Genomic DNA, 15762 nt, shown 5'->3' with positions numbered 1-15762 from the left:
TTATAAATAAACGATAGTACAGGTGTAACAATATCAGAGGCTTTCAGAAAAATAGCTGGAATTCCATCAGGGCCAGGTGTTGTTGTGGGTTTCAACCTGCGGATCGCGTCGCTTACATCACTCTCAGTGATAACAAATGTAGGCAAATCATCAGTGTACGGTACGGTCTTGAAATCAGCGGAAGCAGTAGTATTACTGGTACCGTCGTACACCGAACTAAACTGCGCAGCAAACATCTTTGCAACGGTTGGAGGGTCAGAATACAAGGCGTGACCGTCACTGAGAGAAGGCTACATGACCGGACCGCGTTTCTGAAGTTTGTGCCACTTCCAGAAGTTACGAGGATTATCATTTACATTCGCTTCGACGGTGCTCAAGTGCAACCTGCGGTCGTGCACAACGGCTTTTTTGAAACGTGCGCGAAAAATAACAAATTCTTCGTAGTCAGCCGCGTTCCCATGTTTTTTATACCTCCTGTGAAAATACTTTTTCTTAATGAGATAGCGACGCGATTCAGGGGAAAACCAGTGTGGATACTTTGAACGACGAGGTGTATACTGCGGAACATACTTAGTAATGCTGTCAACAAAAATTTCGGTAAAGCGAGATACGGCGTCGTTGGGGTCAGAACAGCTAAGTACAGACGAGAAATCACAGGAATCAAGATGATGATAGATGCCGACATAGTCACCTCTATTGAGAGCCAACCTCGAGAACTGAGGACGCGTGACATGGGCCCGTACGTGTGGGAGTACAATGGACAGAGGGGGGTGATAACCATCAATAGGAACGATAGGCGAGAGCGCGCGCTCGACAGAGGCACTGAAGTTTGAAAAACATAAGTCCAGCGTGTACCGTCCTTGTTAGGGACATTATTCAGTTGCATGAGCTGATGAAAGTGAGCAAAGTCAAGAAGTGAATGGCAGAAACGGACTGAGCAGGAGCTATGCGCTGTTACGTTATTGCTAGTAAAGTCGACACCAGGAGCATTGAAGTATTGACGAAAATACGTGGACGTCTGGCAACTGCGTCAGCGAGACTTGTCGCCGTCTGTTGCTGGCGCTCCCGTTTCCCGAGTGGGAACAACGAGGCTGACAGTTGCGGGCGTTGTCGTCGAAGTTTTGGTGATACCAACACTCTGTGGAGTCGGTAGACTGCGGGCGCAGAGGAGACCATGGTAGTGAGTCACGCTACCTCATCACGGAGAGCTTGAAAGTCAGCCAAGGTGGGGGTAACGGGGGCGGTGGATGAAGAGACTACGGATATGGCTGGTGGAGCAATATCCATGATCTTCTGCGCCATCTCCGCCAAGGCTTTCAGGTGTGTCGGACGTGTCGGACACAGTGGAGGACGTCGTGAGGATCATGCGCACGGTGTTCGGGAGTCGCTGTAAGAACAGCTCGCGCAAAATCGACTCGTCCACAGCTGAAGCACTATCGTCCAAGAGTTGCTGCATGCGACGGAGGAGCTGGAAGGGTCTCCTGTCGCCGAGGTCTTCGGCAGTGAGCAGCTGGCGGAGGCGCTCTTGTTCAGAAGCTGTGGTACGACGGGTCAAGGCAGTTTTGAAGGCGTCGTATGGGCTCTACGTGGGGGGAACGGTGATGATGTCCCGCACTTCAGCAGCCTCGTTTAAACCGAGCGCTCCAACGACGTGATAGAATTTCGTCAACTGAGCAGTAATACCGCGGTGTGCGAACTGCACCTCAATGTTGGCGAACCAGAGGATTGGGTCACCGGGGTCAAAACGAGGGAATCTTTACGATGATTGCGTGCAGTGCAGGTTGATGAGCCCCATCACCGTGTGATGGAACGTCCTGCACGGGAGGGATGGTCGGAGGTGTTGGCTGAGATTCCATCGAGCTCACGTTCGGGTCACCAAATGAAGGAAACAGGCGGGACAACCTTCATGTTGTGTGATACTCAAGAAGTGATTTTATTCCAGCGGAGATAGCGCCGGCAACGGGTCGGCACAAGAGGATAGCGATGGCGCTGCATGGTGATGGCACCGGAATCGCTACAGATGTTTCTACCTTTCCCAATCCAGGGACTGACAATTTCTCGACTTTGTTTTTTTTCGAGGAGCATGACAGCACTCGCTTCTGTCCTTATTGCATTCGTGCCCTCTAAGGATTCATGTAATCTGTGCATTCATGTAATCAAAGTAGACCAAAAGATGGCGGACACGAAAACATAATGGTCGCAGTGCACCGAGATGTGAATGAAAGTCAGCAGCTTTTGGACAACATTAAGGTAAGGATTATTTCATAATCAGCATATCTGATTGTACAAACAGCAGCTATGAATTTTTTTCAAGCCTTAGGCTGAATACAGATGTCAGCATCCGGTTAGAGGCAATACATTAGGGAACCACGGATGGGGTTTCATGTAGCACACTCTAAAAACTAAAATTCTTTTTTAGGTGTAATTGGGGTGTATTTGGGGTGTATCTATTGCTCTACTCCCTTTATTACACCCCGAAGGAAAGAATACACCGTGCTTTTTGTGTGAGGTCGATGTAATATGTACCCAAGCAGCACGCCAATATTGGTCCAATATTGGACCCATATGGGCTGCCAAGATTGCCAATATTGGCCCAATATGGGCTGCCAATATTGGACCAATATGGGGAGTGCAACCAGGCTCCATATTGGACCAATATGGGCAGCCCATATTGGCAAGCCCATTTTTCGCCAATATTTCTGTGATAACACCTACGGAGAGCCCGTGTAATAATAAAGCATTATGCTGTATAATATTCACTACTTTTGTATGATTTTTGCTTTTTTATTTCTGCGGATCTAATTGATCCACGTTCACATCACTGAAAAAAAAAAAGAACGAAAAAAAAGGAAAGAAACACGGCATTGCCCAAACACACAAAAAAACGAAGAACAGGTGCTACGCCCGCGCTGAAGATCACAAGCAGTCCCACAGAACTACCAATACCTAAGATCCCTCAGAAGCCTTCATTGGGATCGCAATATTCTGTGGACTAACAGTTTCCACACCCGCTCCGAGAATACAAAGCAGCGAAACACTTTCGTGGCGGTGACGGACACACGCCAGAGCAATTTACACTGCTTGCAGCAACTTGAAATCACCTGACTTTACAGAATAGCCATCCCTTCTTATCAAACATTGTGTTTTTTACTTGACCTGCCGCAATTTCGTTACCATTACAGCACCCAGCGACATTTTAGCCCTATGAAACGTCCGTTCGGGCTGTCGCGCATGCGCATTAGTTGTAGGACGCGTGATTACGCTCAAACAACTCGCTTACTCACAGTCGGCTCGACCGATTGGCATTGGCATCGCGAAGGAAGATGGCGGCGACTTTCAAGACGTGGAATGTTGAGGTGTCGAACTCTAGCGAACTTTACGTTGGGAATGCCAAGTACGTTGACTGTTTCGAACAATGTGTATCATCTGCGGGAAGTTGTTGAATGCAACGATGTAGTGAATAGGGTATTTCACACGCTTCAACGTTCAATCTTGCCGTGCTGCTTGGGCATTTGTGCAACACGGCTACGTACCCTGTTCAGTCAATATGGGGTGTACGCGTGCAATATGGGGCCCATATTCCCAAGATTTTCCCAATTTTGGCTCAAAGTGGGCAATATGGGGCCCATATTGCCAGGATTTTCCCCATATTGGCTGAAACTGGGCAATATGGGGCCCATATTGCCCATTTTCAGCCAATATGGGGAAAATCTTGGCGAAACGGGTCCCGTATCGCCAATGACCAGCCAATATGGGTCCAATATTGTGTGCTGCTTGGGTATATACCCCGCTCTGCAGGGTGTAATTTCGAGAATTGGCGTAAAAAAGGTGTAGAGGCCATGAAGGTTCTAATGTTTCGCTACGACAGGTCTGGCAACACTGTGCCGTTTACTCTGTCTTCTCCAGTTATGGCGATTGGAGATAGTTGTGGTAGTTTTCGTGTTCTTTGGGCAGGTCGCTTGTTGAACTCAAGTCATTTGACCATATATGAGTTTAGTATGACACTACAAGGATTACAGTTCCGGGTCTCGAACGGGGGTGGTGGTGATGAAAGGGCTTGCCGTTGCCGACCTCACATAGGTGGGCAACGTCACGACTGACGCCCTGGGGGAATGTGCGTCCTGGGCCGACTTCTAAGGGAACTGTGCCGACGTATGTCTGCATGCGTCTTGGGGAAACCCAGGAAAAACCCCAGACAGCATAACCTGCACCGGCATTCGAACCCGGGTACCTCCCAGTCTCGTCGTGACATGGCCAGCAACGGCTGCGCCGTGCCCATCGAATCGAGTAACTTCTCCGAGCGGCTCGCTGTATCGTGCTGTTTGGTAAGTGTTGTCGGTGTATTTTGTCTTGTCTTGTTGATCGAGGTGCCTTTGAAGCGGGTATTTTGACACTATGTTTGAACCTTAAGTGGAATGCACCGATTAGATCAGAGAACAGTGTGCGTCGCGTTGTAACGGTAGGTTGTCGGTAGGCAAAGTCAAGAGGTATACGTAACAAACGACGTACCCCATACGTACCCCATTTACACCCTTCCCAGAAGGGTTTACGGATTCCATTGGGTGTAAGATTGCACCAAAAAGAGAGTCAGTTATGATACCGTTGAAATACACCACTTTTGACGTAAGGAATACACCTTTTCGGAGGGGTGTAACTTTTCCAAAAGGTGTTGATATACACCAAACCACCTTCTACCTTTCCCAATCGAGGGACTGACAATTTATCGACTTTGTTTTTCGGAGGAGCATGACAGCACTCGCTGCTGTCCTTATTGCACTCGTGCTCTCGGAGTCACTGTGCATTCATGTAATCAAAATAGACCAAAAAGATGGCGGATACGAAAACATAATGGTCGCAGTGCACCGAGATGTGAATGAAAGTCAGCCGCTTTTGGACAACATTAAGGTAAGGATTATTTCATAATCAGCATATCTGATTGTACAAACAGCAGCTATGAAATTTTTTCACGCCTTAGGCTGAATACAGATGTCAGCATCCGGGTAGAGGCAATACATTAGAGAACCACGGATGGGATTTCATGTAGCACACTCTAAAAACTAAAATTCCTTTTTAGGTGTAATTGGGGTGTATTTGGGGTGTATCTATTGCTCTACTCCTTTATTACACCCCGAAGGAAAGAATACACCATGCTTTTTGTGTGAAGTCGATGTAATATGTATATACCCTGCTCTGCAGGGTGTAATTTCGAGAATTGACGTAAAAAAGGTGTAGAGGCCATGAAGGTTCTAATGTTTCGCAACAACAGGCCTGGCAACACTGTGCTATTTACTCTGTGTTCTCCAGTTATGGCGGTTGGAGATAGTTGTGGTAGTTTTCGTGTTCTTTGGGCAGGTCGTTTGGTGAACTCAAGTCATTTGACCATATATGAGTTTAGTATGACACTGCAAGGATTACAGTTCCGGGTCTCGAACGGAGGTGGTGGTGATGAAATGGCTCGCCGTTGTCGGACTCACATAGGTGGGCAACGTCATGACTGACGCCCTGGGGGAATGTGCGTCCTGGGCCGACTTCTAAGGGAACTGCGCCGACGTATGTCTGCATGCGTCTGGGGGAAACCCAGGAAAAACCGCAGACAGCACAGCCTGCACCGGGATTCGAACCCGGGTACCTCCAAGTCTGGACGTGACATGGCCAGCAACGGCTGCGCCGTGCCCATCGAATCGAGTAATTTGTCCGAGCGGCTCGCTCTATCGTACTGTTTGGTAAGTGTTGTCGGTGTATTTTGTCTTGTCTTGTTGATTGAGGTGCCTTTGAAGCGGGTATTTTCAGACTATGTTTGAGCCTTAAGTGGAATGCACCGATTAGATCAGGGAACAGTGCGCGTCGCGTTGTAACGGTAGGTTGTCGTTACGCAAAGTCAAGAGGTATACGTAACAAACGCCGTACCCCATGCGTACCCCATTTACACCCTTTGCAGAAGGGTTTACGGATTCCATTGGGTGTAAGATTACACCAAAAAGGGAGTCAGTTATGATACCGTTGAAATACACCCTTTTGACGTAAGGAATACACCTATTCGGAGGGGTGTAACTTTTCCAAAAGGTGTTGATATACACCAAACCACCTTCTACCTTTCTACCTTTCCCAATCGAGGGACTGACAATTTATCGACTTTGTTTTTTGGAGCAGCATGACAGCACTCGCTGCTGTCCTTATTACACTCGTGCTCTCGGAGTCACTGTGCATTCATGTAATCAAAATAGACCAAAAAGATGGCGGATACGAAAACATAATGGTCGCACTGCACCGAGATGTGAATGAAAGTCAGCCGCTTTTGGACAACATTAAGGTAAGGATTATTTCATAATCAGCATATCTGATTGTACAAACAGTAGCTATGAAATTTTTTCACGCCTTAGGCGGAATAGAGATGCCAGCATCCGGGTAGAGGCAATATATTAGGGAACCACGGATGGGCTTTCATGTAGCACACTCTAAAAACTAAAATTCCTTTTTAGGTGTAATTGGGGTGTATTTGGGGTGTATCAATTGCTCTACTCCTTTATTACACCCCGAAGGAAAAGAATACACCGTGCTTTTTGTGTGAAATCGGTGTAATATGTATATGTCCCGCTCTGCAGGGTGTAATTTCGAGAACTGGTGTAAAAAAGGCATAGAGGCCATCAAGGTTCTAATGTATCGCTACGACAGGTCTGGCAACAGTGTGTTGCTTACCCTGTGTTCTCCAGTTATGGCGGTTGGAGATAGTTGTGGTAGTTTTCGTGTTCTTTGGGCAGGTTGTTTGTTGAACTCAAGTCATTTGACCATATACGAGTTTAGTATAACACTGCAAGGATTACAGTTCCTGGTCTCGAACGGAGGTGGTGGTGATGAAAGGGCTCGTCGTTGTCGGCCTCACATAGGTGGGCAACGTCACGACTGACGCCCTGGGGGAATGTGCGTCCTGGGCCGACTTCTAAGGGAACTGCGCCGACGTATGTCTGCATGCGTCTGGGGGAAACCCAGGAAAAACTGCAGACAGCACAGCCTGCACCGGGATTCGAACCCGGGTATCTCCAAGTCTGGACGTGACATGGCCAGCAACGGCTGCGCCGTGCCCATCGAATCGAGTAACTTTTCCGAGCGGCTCGCTCTATCGTACTGTTTCGTAAGTGTTGTCGGTGTATTTTGTCTTGTCTTGTTGATCGAGGTGCCTTTGAAGCGGGTATTTTCAGAGTATGTTTAAACCTTAAGTGGAATGCACCGATTAGATCAGAGAACAGTGCGCGTCGCCTTGTAACGGTAGGTTGTCTTTAGGCAAAGTCAAGAGGTATACGTAACAAACGACGTACCCCATATGTACCCCATTTACACCCTTTCCAGAAGGGTTTACGGATTCCATTGGGTGTAAGATTACACCAAAAAGGGAGCCAGTTATGATACCGTTGAAATACACTACTTTTGACGTAAGGAATACACCTTTTCGAAGGGGTGTAACTTTTCGAAATGGTGTTGATATACACCAAACCACCTTCTACCTTTCTACCTGTCCCAATCCGGGGACTGACAATTTCTGGACTTTGTTTTTTGGAGGAGCATGACAGCACTCGCTACTGTCCTTATTGCAATCGTTTTCTCTAAGGAGTCACTGTGCATTCATATAATCAAAATAGACCAAAAAGATGGCGGATACGAAAACGTCATGGTCGCTGTTCACCGAGATGTGAATGAAAGTCAGCAGCTTTTGGACAACATTAAGGTAAGGATTATTGCATAATCAGCATATCTGATTGTACAAACAGCGGCTATGAAATCTTTTCACGCCTTAGGCGGAATGCAGATGTCAGCATCCGGGTAGAGGCAATACATTAGAGAACCACGGATGGGCTTTCATGTAGCATGCTCTAAAAAATAAAATCCCTTTTTAGGTGTAATTGGGATGTATTTGGAGTGTATCAATTGCTCTACTCCTTTATTACACCCCGCAGGAAAACAATACACCGTGTTTTTGGTGTGAAATTGGTGTAATATGTCCCGCTCTGCAGGGCGTAATTCGAGAATTGGTGTAAAAAAGGTGTAGAGGCCATGAAGGTGCTAATGTGTCGCTACGACAGGTCTGGCAACAGTGTGCTGTTTACTCTGTGTTCTCCAGTTATGGCGGTTGGAGATAGTTATAGTTTTCGTGTTCTTTGGGCAGGTCGTTTGTTGAACTCAAGTCATGTGACCATATATGAGTTTAGTATGACACTGCAAGGATTACAGTTCCGGGTCTCGAACGGAGGTGGTGGTGATGAAAGGGCTCGCTGTTGTCGGCCTTACATAGGTGGGCAACGTCACGACTGACGACCTGGGGGAATGTGCGTCCTGGGCCGACTTCTAAGGGAACTGTGCCGACATATGTCTGAATGTGTCTGGGGGAAACCCAGGAAAAACCCCAGACAGCGCAGCCGGCACCGGGATTCGAACCGGGGTACCTCCCAGTCTCGACGTGACATGGCCAGCAACGGCTGCGCCGTGCCCATCGAATCGAGTAACTTGTCCGAGCGGCTCGCTCTATCGTACTGTTTGGCAAGTGTTGTCGGTGTATTTTGTCTTGTCTTGCTGTGTAGTGTTTGTGGCGTCACCTGTGTGAGTGGTGCAGAGTGATTGGCGGGATGCCGCCTGGTGGGTGTTGAATAAAGGATATTTGACAAAATGACACCGTAGCGTCAAGAAGTGTATCAGTCATCAACGGGGGTTTCAATCCAGGACATCAATGAAACGACACTACAAATTTGCCGACGAGCGGCGACGAAATGACTAATACAGGATCTACAAACATCGAGGTGCCAATATGTTTTGGAAACCTGGATAATTTGGACCCCGATGGCCCGAATCCAAGTGGGCGCTTAATGGAAACAACGATGGCAGTTCTTCATCGATGCACAACCGAAAATTCCCGACAAGCGAAAGAGAGCTTTGCTTCTTCATCTGGCTGGAGAGAAAGTCCAAGAAGTGTACACTGACGGATGAGGGAACAACGTACAAAACAGCTTTGGATGCGCTTAACGCACACTTCGGAGACAAGAAGAACGTTCCATATGAACGCTATTTGTTCCACAAGATTCAGCAGCAACAAGAAGAAACGGTGGATCAACTCATGCAAAGCCTTAAGTTGGCTGCAGACAAGTGTGAGTTCGGGAATGAGAAATCGAATGTAAGAAGAGATAAACTTGTGCATGGCTGCCGAAACAAGAACTTAAGACGCCGACTACTTCAAGAAGAAAAACTCACATTGGAACGAGCAGTACAACTGGCAAAACTGCTGGAACAAAAGCGATAAACAAGCTACTGTGATGGAAGAAAACAACGGATTCCAACGGCAAGAAGTAAGTTTGGTCGCCAGGAAGTCTAGGCCTAAAATCGAACATCGACAGACGCAGAAGAGGTATACACAAGGAATGCCACGTTTCAACATAAAAGGTCATCAAGAACCGAAAATGTGTACCAGGTGTGGACAAGGACATTTAGGAGATTCATGTCAGCGAACGCAAGGAAAAACATGCAGCAAGTGTGGTTTGAAGGGACAGTTTGCACTTGTCTGTCGTACGAACGTCGGAAGAAACCGACCAAGGTTCAAGACCGACAACGTTCAAGGAGAGATGGAATGGAACGAACCAACAACGGAACATTCGGACGACGAGTACCAACTATTCAGTGACAGCGAAAGACTGCCATGATACAGCCATGGTGAAGCTATACGATGTTGACATTCCAGCGGTTGTGGATACGGGAGCTTCGCTGAACATTATCAATGAAGCGCAATGGAACATACTTCAGAGACATGGTCTCTACCTGACCGAGACAAGTGCCAAGGTGTTTCCCTACGGAATGGAACAGCCTTTACCGCTGATCGGAAAGTTTACAGCGCCAGTTACAAAAGGAGACAGGCGAGTACAAGCTAATTTCCGTGTGATGAAGGGCAAGTCGGTATCCTTGCTAGGAAAGCAAACAATCATTGAGCACAGCCACGTCGTAGAATCCCCTTCCAGCTGAGAAAGAAAGTGGAAGATGAGTTACAAAGGTTGTTGAACGAAGACGTAATTGAGCCAGTCAATGGACCGACCACGTGGTCATCTCCCGTTGTGGTGGTGCCCAAAGCGAATGGCAAAATAAGACTATGCGTGGACATGAGAATCCCGAATCAAGCTGTAAAAGGGAAAGGTACTCCATTCCGACTGTGGATGACGTCTTAGAGGAAATTGGTGAAGCAAAAGTACTGTCTGAATTAGATCACAGAGAAGGATAGCACCAGATTGAGTGGACGAAGCATCACGGGATATAACATGTTCGACAGATGTGGGATATTTTAGATTCAAGAGGCTCATCTACTGTGTTTCTTGTGCACCAGAAGTATTTCAGAAGATTATTCAAGATGTGCTGCAAGGATGTGAAGGCGTGCGTAACATCGCGGCCAACACAATTGTGTACGAGAGAACCCAAGAAGAACATGATGATAGAATGGATAGAGTGCTTCGCAGGTTTCGAGAGCAACGTCTAACGCTTAACAGAAGCAAATGCCATTTTGGGCTGAGTAAACTTAATTTTATGGGACATACCATTTCTGGCAACGGCATCAGTCCAAGCACTGAGAAGATTAAAGCCATACGTGACGCAAGGACACCCAGTAATGCTTCGGAGTTGAGAATCTTCCTTGGATTGATCAACTTTTGTGCTAGATACATACCACATTTGGCTACAAAACTACAAAACTACAAGGTTGAGAGAACTCATCAAGAAAGAAGTCAGGTGGGAATGGACAACGGAGCATGATGAAGATTTTGCGGAACTTAAGAACTGTCTGACCGACAACACTGTTTTGGCTTTCTACGACAAAAATGCTCGGGCAAGGCTCGTGATGGATGCCAGTAACACTAGAGTAGGAGCAGTTCTACTGCAAGCAAGACGAGGAGAGATGTTCAGACCAGTCGTCTCTCTGAGCAGAGCGTTGACGGACATAGAAAAGAAATATTCTCAAAGAGAGAAAGAAGCATTAACAGTTGCATGGGCTGTAGAAAGATGTAGACTCTACCTGCACGGCGTGGAGTTTGAACTCATAACTGACCACAAAGCTTTAGACATAATTTACGGACCAAGGTCGAAACCTTCAGCTCGGATTGAGAGGTGGCTGTTAAGAATGATGCCATTTACGTACAAGGTGATATACCGGCCAGGCAAGACGAACATTGCGGATCTGTTATCAAGACTTATGCAACGGACAAGTGAGAAACAAATGACTGCGGCTGAAGACTACGTAAACTTTTTGATCAAAGAAGCAACTCCAAAAGCACTGAGCGAAGATGAACTTCGGAAAGCCACGAAAAGAGATGATTGATTGATTTTTTTTCTTAAAAAATAAAGAAGATCCTGTTCTGCAGAGAGTACTGGACAAGATACGGAAAGGAAGATGGGAACCAAGCAATGAAGACAGTGTCTACAAAAGAGTGGAGCCTGAGTTATCTGAGAAAGATGGATTGCTCCTTAAATGAACACGAATTGCAATTCCCAGTGAACTCCATGCAGGAGTGTTGGACATGGTTCATGAGACACACCATGGCATTGTTAAGACAAAACAGTTGCTGAGAACCAAAGTGTGGTGGCCAAACATGGACAAACATGTGGAAGAACTGATAAGACAGTGCCCATCTTGTCAACTTGTAATAACGGAAAATCAACCACAGCCTGTAAAGTCGACTCCGCTACCTGCCAGACCTTGGGAAGAGTTAGCGCTTGATATTTGCGGACCTTTGCCATCAGCAGAATATGTTTTGGTTTTGGTGGACTAATCATTCAAGATGGCCGGAAGCTGTGATCGTCAAGACGACGAACCCAACGTGATAATTACCTGGCTAAAATAACTATTTGCAAGATTTGGTTACCCTGATCTACACAGTGGGAGTCAGTTATGATACCACCGAATTACACCAAAAAGGGTGTTTTGAAATTTAGTGTGCAGACTACATGTTTTTTCAGGTGTAATAGTACAACATACGGTACATGAATATATTTGACGTGTAAATGGTGAGAAGGAAAGAAAGGAAGCTACATTGCCTGTCACGTTGTGTACCTGCGAGGGAGTTCGGGGAAGGCGGGATCAAAGAGGACAACAGAGAGGGGGATTGATCCATCTAGGACATCTGGGAAACAGTGGTGAAGGACTGCGGCGACCACCGACGCGGCGAGGGCTGCGGGGCCTGGGGTTTCGGGGACGATGGCTAAGGCGAAGCGAGGTGGAGACCATGCTAGTGAGTCGCGCTACCTCATAACGGAGAGCTTGAAAGTCAGCCAAGGTGGGGGGTAACGGGGGCGGTGGATGAAGAGACTACGGAAATGGCTGGTGGAGCACCACTCATTTCCCCGTCTATTCCTCGAGCATTTCCTCGACACTGTGTTGTCGAGGAAATGCACTGACGTTCTAGGAGAAACTCCGCTGGAGTCCAATGTTATCGTGAAAGCCTCCTCACACTACGTAATGGGTCACGTGGTTCGCTGACGTCGCTCCACGGAAGACTGTCGTGTGACCTTAGCGCGCGAGTTTTGAATGTTGATGTTCCGGGTGAAGATGGAATTTGGACTTGAAATGCTGGAAAAGACCTCTCGACTTCAGCTTTTAGTTTGCGTCCTAGCTGCATTGAGTATATAAATGACTAATCAAAGATACGTAGAGCAACATTGGGGATATGTTTATTATATAAAAAAGGAGCCACATTAGACAACGTCACGTAATTATTAGGAGCCACCCAGCATTCGAGTCTCAATGCTGCACAGGTGGGGAAGTTACTTTTATTTTGTAGTGCACTACAGTTACTCCCTACTTTTTCAAAAAGTAACATTATTAGTTACTGCTGCGATAGTAGGTAACGCGTTACTAACGCCTTTACTTCTGCCATTACTTTTGCATTACGTCATGGGGATTCCTTACAATATCTACCGGGGAGAGTCCCATAAGGGCATTCCGAAATTCAGTACAAGCAATGCTAGACAGAAACAACGATCACATGAACAGAACTTACAGGTAGGATTTATCACAACGCGGAAGTAGTTGGTGTTGAAAATTTTCATTTCTAAGCTTGTCTCGTTTCGCTTTGACGTGACGTGACCTCACACAGTACAAATCCAAACAGCCGATGCCTTGGTCACTTGTTCAAAGGGCTATTTTCCTGTCGCTTTCGTCGTTGAAAAAAATACCCGTGGGAAAGAAAAATACAGATCCGTATTCTTCGTGGAATAAAACAAATTGGGGGATTTTTCCGGATTGTGTGGTCCCCAGCTCCAACTTTCGATGTTCCCGCAGTAACGCGGTTAGGCGCTAGCTAGTCAAAATATAATCACGTTACGTTACTCATTACTTTTCTCCCAATTGTAAAATGCGTTACATACTCATGTCAAGACCGTTTAAAAACGGCAAAATGGGAAATACACGTATTGGATACACGTACCCATGCAACACGCCTATATTGAACGTCGAGATGCCCTGCACAACAACCTCCCGCTGATGATCCTTCGGAATGTCTGCAATGCACTGTAACTCAACTCAGGCGTCATCTTGCTTTGCAGAGCCAATAGGTCGTAGCTGAGGAATAAAACGACATCCTACATACCGTATGGATATGCGCATATATGTATGTAACATCAGGCTGCCGTTGTAAAAATTGTAATAAAGATAGTGTTAAAAATTAAGGTAATTAAGTTAGAGTAGCAAATACATGCAAATGTATTAGGATACACTTCGGCAGGCTTCCTGGAAAAACACTTTGTTTCATGTCTTCCTGGCCGAAAATATTATTGGTTTTCGAAACATTCAAAAATGGTTTCACCAGAGGAGTGTCTCTTTCGCGAGCCCCATTCTGTCATCTCCTGTGTGTTTTCATATACAGGGTGTCTTTTTTTTTAGGCATCTCATCATCGTATCTCTATTTGTGTGTGTGTGTGTTTTTAGGCAATACAGAATTGTCATTAAAAACGTTAAGGCTATAGACATGCTGTTTTTACTTCTGTCATCTCTGGGCCGGCGGACGTTCTTGGCCAAATGTTGCTCGACCGTCAAATGACTAATTACCTGAAAATCGTTAATTAACTTTTTAATTATAAAAGATACGAAGTTGTCCCAACATATGTTGCTGATGATCCATTTGAACATATTCCACATTGATTCCATATTGAACATGTTCCATATGAACATATGTCCCTTTCGGTGACCTGATATCATAGCCGTTTTCAGAACAAAAATCCGTTCGGTAGATCGTCCGCAAAAAAATCGTGAAGGAACACCATTTTTTCTTTATTTTGTTCAATGCACATCTTCGAAGACCCGTCTTTCCTTCACCCACAACGTGAGAGGGGGAAAGAGCACACTGTCGCCTCCTGCGTCCTAGAAAGAGATTAACAGAAAATGCAGCCCAAGATATGGGCAGTTCTGATAGCGTCGCCTGATACATGTGTTTTTGTGTTCTTCTCGCAAGTTAAAGCTCATCTTCGACGCAGAGGCTCCTTCACCATCTCATGTTGGGGGTTAAGGAAAGACGCGCCTCGCAAAATGCGCAATGAAGAAAATAAAGAGAAGAAAAAATGTATTCCTTCACGAATTTTTTTGCGGACGATGTACCGAACGGATTTTTCTTCTGAAAACGGCTACGATATCAGGTCACTGAAAGGAACAGATGTTCTCATTGGGATAACTTCGTAGCTTTTATAATTAAAAATGTAATTAACGATTTTTAGGTAATTAGTGATTTGACGGTTGAGTAACATATGGCCAAGAACGCCCGCCGGCCCAGAGATGATAGAAGTGAAAACAGCATGTCTATAACACTTATAGTTTTTTTAATGAAAAATCTGTATCGCCGAAAAAAAGACACCCTGTATAATCGACCAAGGGGCTCCGATGACATTTTTATTTTGTTCAGGAAACAATAAATGTTATTCCTAATCCAAAAAGAAGCAAAACAAGCCTGGTCGCGGGTCTCTGCGATATTTCGTTCTCGATCTGCGCGGCTCCAAGTAAATGTGCGCGATTTGGGCAGTTCCAGCTTTTCCAAATTTGGCGCAGGATCTTCCGAAGGCTACTCTATTCTGAAAGCATTTTTTTTTTTTTCACTGACAGAATGGGTGGTCAAGATTTTCTTAAGACGATTAATTTCGGTGGCAATGCCCGAAAAAAATTACAAGAAAAAACCCGAAAACGCCTCTGAGGACGTTCGTTGCGGAACTTTGCCAATTTCTTACGTTGTCCACGATTTCCGAATGCGACGGAACTTATATGATGTGAAAGAGCTTTTTCTTACTCTTTCGCTTAGTATATAGTGCGTTATCATGCCTCATGCTTCAGGCATCCGTCTACAGCGACGCCGCAATCGCGAAGGGGTGCCAAAAAATCGCTGTTTTCGGGACCGTTTTTCTCCTCTAAAAGGCCATCTTCAATTTTGTGTATATGTATATTTTGTGGAGACCTGCCTTGGACACCGCTCTTTGACATTATACAATAAAATTTCTGCTTATTTTATTTCTTCAGGGCTCGCAAATTTCTTTCCCGCGCCTTGGTCGCTTTTGGATTCTATGAGTCAGAGAATAGCGTTTTTTACCCGTTTACCTTTTGCTCAAGGCTACGTCATTAGAGGCTTACCAAACCAAGACGAACCTCCACTATTATGACTGTAACATAAACAAAAGTGCATTCTGTAGCCCACCCACCTCTCCCCATAGGGATAATCACTTGGACCCTTGGAGATAATCCACTTCAAGGTGAAGCTGTACGTCAGAACA

This window comes from Ornithodoros turicata, chromosome 9 (assembly GCF_037126465.1).
Source record: "Ornithodoros turicata isolate Travis chromosome 9, ASM3712646v1, whole genome shotgun sequence".
NCBI lineage: Eukaryota > Metazoa > Arthropoda > Arachnida > Ixodida > Argasidae > Ornithodoros > Ornithodoros turicata.
This window is presented reverse-complemented; position numbering follows the sequence as displayed.